Genomic DNA, 4,986 nt, shown 5'->3' on the forward strand with positions numbered 1-4,986 from the left:
AGCTGCGGACCAGAATTAATCATAAGGGATCATATATTGGCAGAGCAGGAGCAGAAATAAAAATAGAGACACAGACAAAGGTTTTGTCTGCTATAAACCAGTTGATGGTAGAAGTGAATGAGTTTTCAACAGGTACTATATTCGCACTAACTTGCATGCCAACCAAATATGAGGAAGACAGTGAAATCGAATAATTTTGAGATATTATTAATGAGATCCCAAAATGAGTCAGAAGATGATAACATAATCGAAATGCGAGACTCAAACGCTATCATCGTAGAAGGTAAGAAACAGAAATTAACGGGATAATTCAGTTTCGGCATGTGAAATGAATTGGGATGAAGATATAAGCAGTTATTTGTTGGGCACTATTTAGCAACTATAACGCAATTTTCAAGAACTTCTTGAGAAGGAAGTAGACTTCATATTGACTGCATTCCGGCAAAACAGAGATACAGGAATCATATTAAGAACTGCAGGAGTCATCTAGGGGTCCATAGCCTAAAGAAATAGTAGTTGAAACTCAAGGAGTTAAAGAAGAAGTATATGATCATTTGAAAGCAGCCAAGTTAGAGAGGTCAAAAAGTGATTTTACTCTTGAAGGACATATGACAAACGAACTAACATTTCAAGGAGTTTCTGCTATGGAAACCATACGGAACACAATTTAAAGAGATATAATAAATGCAGCAGGAAGAACTGAAAAGGCGAAAAAGGCTGAAAGGAGGTAAACGTGGATAACTAATGAGATAAAGAAACGAAATGAAAAAAGGGGAATTAGAAGAGCAACAATGTAGGTTACTCGGAAATAAAATTAATGAAAATGTAGAAAAACTAAACAAACAGTGAGGAAGGAAAGACGTCTTGAGATATAGACAGAATTGAAAGAAGGTAACGTAGTGTTGCGTAGATTAATAAACTAAAACCTACATGGAGTATAAAACAAGGAGCACCGTGATTACAGATGAAAAACGTAATTGGGCAGTGAAAACAGATAATAAAGCGAGAAGGTGAAAACAGTTAACCAAAACAAATAAAGGTACATTAAAATTAGAACATGACGCAAGACAATGTTACTCGTACTTCAGAATTTTAAAAGAAATTAGGACTCTCGAAATAAACACACGTATGCTGATGATGAAATATAGCGGAACTTTTATGGGGGTGAGGTCAAAGGGCGGTGCAAGTACGGCTTCGTGACGTAGTTTTGTGTAATTTGGATAGTTCCATTTTGAAAAAAACTATAACATTTCCGAAGAAAAAAGAGTAAATGTATATGAAAATTGACGCATAGTCAGGCTAGTATGAAAGGCATCAAAAATTCCCAAAGAGTATTTTACAGCAAAATAAAAAGGAAAATTGAAAGCAGATTAGTTTTGTTGTAGGAGAACCAAGTTTAGCACTGCAGCTAATAACAGACGGCAGGTTTAAGAAAACAATAAAATATACATAGCTTTCGTCGATATCAAGAAGAATTTTGATAAACTGTAATGTAAGAAAAAATATTTTCATTCTTAGGCAGTGTGGTGTGAGGTACAGGGATAAAAGCCGTTGAGTTACGTAAACCATCATTACTTTTACCACAGCGACATCCATGAGGAGGACTGTGGTTTCTAGAAGGAGAGAATTAAAGAATATTAATTGAAACTGAAACTTATTTGCAGATTAAAACTGTGTGCTGGAGTGTGACACATATCAGGAAGCAAGTGTTACATCGACGATTTTTTTATTGGGTCCTCCATCAAAACTGTAGCAAGGTAGGTTCTGACCCAAATATCGCTGACCAGCACTTTCCAGTGTCAGCGTTCCAGGAAGTGCACCATCAGCATTTCTGGCGTCAGCGTCCCAGGAACTGCACTCCCGCTATCTGAGGCCATTGTGCTCGTTACATTCATGGTCACTGACCTCCCCTCCCCTCTCCTCCCCTCCCTCACTTTGCTCTCAGCTAACTGCATATCGATGACATCATTGTACTCCTGGCCAAGAGTCGCAGGGCCCTGCTGTTCTTGGGCAATTTACTCAAGATCTGTGCTTGGTAATGAGAGGATCAGGGTGTGGAAATTTGTTGTAATTGATAATAAATTCATTTTATTATTATTCTAATTATGCAAGTTTTATCATTTGTGGTCTGCATGCTGTATGAAAAGACCATCAGCAGCATAGTTGTCCTACGTAAAAAATGGTTGCAAATATTACCATATTTACGAGGCAATAAATTAATGACTACATAGCATATTCTGAAAAAATGGCGATATGTATTAACGTAATACACTTTGACATTACAGTATGTCTGTATTGCAATGAGACAATGGCAAATGACAGAAAAAAATAGTTTTCTAGGGGAATTGTGTGTGTGTGTGTGTGTGTGTGTGTGTGTGTGTGTGGGTGGGTGGGTGGGTGGATGGGTGTGTGTGTGTGTGTGTGTGCACACGCACGCACCTGTATGTGGGATGCTAACCCACCTACAAATACAAGCCATCATTATAACAATTAACTGCTGCTTTCTAATTTTTATCTAAATTAACACAATTAACAGCGAAGTATTTGGCATCTTTTTGTAATTTGCTACGACTGTAGCTGATTTTTTACGCAAATACCCACTCTAAGTACGTGACTGAAACCAGTTATTCGAAGAAACGAGCCGCTAGAACTTTTGCACTGCCTCCATTCATACTTGTGTGCACATTTACAATAAATATTCAGGTGCTGAGAATAGGCATGACGTATACTTAGTATCAGCGATGGCGACAGGAAGGCTGAGTTGCTGACGTCCATATGTTAGAGGTCATACTACGACTTTGTAGTGCGTTTGTTTGGCGTAATATGACACGCATGTCGATTGTGCAGTAGCAAGCCCTGACTTGCAGGGTAAGCATTTCTGCAAATCTCAGACTGTACTGAGAAAAGTACATATGAAGTTCTTCTGAATTGGTGATATATGGGAGACTACAGAAGTACTAACTTGTTGAATAGGTACTTATGCAAGCCTCAGCTTGTCATGCCTCATCGAGACGGTGAAATATGAAACTGTAGATGGATTTTAATATGAGATCCGTCTACCAGCGGATTGAATACTGTATGTAAACGCACGAAAGTCTGGAAGCAAAGAGATGTGTGTCTTTTTTAATAACGAAACCTAAGAAGAAATATTTGAACATTTATTATAATTTTTCCGTATGCTTACACCAGTATTGGGACTTAAATGCTTGTTGAAGTCGTTGTATCTGTGTACTGTTCTTCACTCACAATAGTGCATTTCTCCCACCCATCCAGCAAGAGATGATTATTTAAAGCATAAATGCATTTTCATTTCATAATGGCAAGCGTTCCAGTCCAGATAGGATACCAGTACCTTTCAGAGCATGCTGATGACATATGTCCGTATTTAATAATCAAATACAACCACTCCCTCGGTGTAAGACCTACAGCTAAGTGCTGGAGGGCTGTCCAGGTCACATCAGTACACAAGAAATAAAACTCACCTATATGACACTATTTTGTAGTAAGATTTCGGAACATGCACTGTGTTCAAATATTATGAAATACCTTGAAGAAGACAACACATGTTCAGAACGGATTCAAAAAATATCGTTCTTGTGACAATTCAGTCACATAAAGTCATGAGTGCTATCGATAGAAGACCTCATGGCATGTGAGCTGCATTAAACGCAAGGATATTTCAACATTTTTATCTTAGAGGATAATAAGATAGTTTTTGGGTGCTGTATTAGATTTTATTGTATCGGTACTCTCGAGTCTCAATCACAACAGATTTTGAGGTAATGGCATTGCAGAATGGCTTTATAGTGTGTGAAAGTGATGAGTTTTATTTCAGCGATGAAATCTAGTAAGATGTGTAGTCTTTATATTACCTTGTAAATTTAACATTAATGCAAATAAGTGTTTATTTGCTTAATGTAGGTAGTATGAGGGCAGGATATGCAGGAAGAGCAGTCTCGAAACAGCTGTGTTTTTAAATTGTCACGTCACATCATACATCATGTGCTAGCGAAGGACAGCAGTCAGCAGTGCACACACACACACACACACACACACACAATCTTCTGCAATGCATTTCAAAATTTTTTCGCTCAAATAAGTAATCGTGTATCAAAGACATGCTGCATAGAATCTTCGCTCGAATCATCAAATTAGATTGTGTGAAGACAAAATCGTTGGCGCTCCCTTGCTGAACTGATAATTTTGAAGTGAGAAGTTACAAAATGCCCTGTCTTGTGGGCAACTAAGTTGGTACTTCTGATGACTTCTGCCTCTGAATGTCTCTAAACCACAGAAGCACCCTTCAGGTGGTGTCGTAGTCTTCAGTCTGAAGACTGCTTTGATGCAGCTCTCCATGCTACTCTGTCCTTTGCAAACCTCTTCGTCTCCTACATCCTTCTCAATCTGCTTACTTTATTCATCTCTTAGTCTCCCTCTACGCTTTTTGTCCCCAGATTTCCCTCCTATACTAAACTGGTGATTCCCTGATGTCTCAGAATGTCCCATCAACCGATCCCTTCTTTTGGTCAAGTTATGTCACAAATTTCTTGTCTCCCAAATTCTATTCAGAGTCTCCTCATTAGTTACGTGATCTACCCATCTAATCTTCACCATTCTTCTGTAGTACCACATTTAGAAAGCCTCTGTTCTCTTTGTGTCTATACTGTTTATTGTCCATGTTCCACTTCCATACTTGGCTGCAATCCAGAAAAATAATTTCAGAATACACTTCCTAGCACTTAAATCTATATTCGATGTCAAGTAATTTCTCTTCTTCAGAAATGCTTTGCCAGTCTACAAGTTATACCTTCTCTACTTTGGCTACCGTCAATCTTTTGCTGCCCAAATAGCAAAAATCATCTACTACTTGAAGTGCCTCGTTTCCTAATCTAATTCCCCCAGTATAACCTAATTTAATTTGACTACATTCCATTGTCCTTGCCTTTCCTTTGTTTATGTTCATCTTATATCATCATTTCAAGACAA

This window comes from Schistocerca americana, chromosome 3, assembly GCF_021461395.2.
Source record: "Schistocerca americana isolate TAMUIC-IGC-003095 chromosome 3, iqSchAmer2.1, whole genome shotgun sequence".
NCBI classification, from domain to species: Eukaryota; Metazoa; Arthropoda; class Insecta; order Orthoptera; family Acrididae; genus Schistocerca; species Schistocerca americana.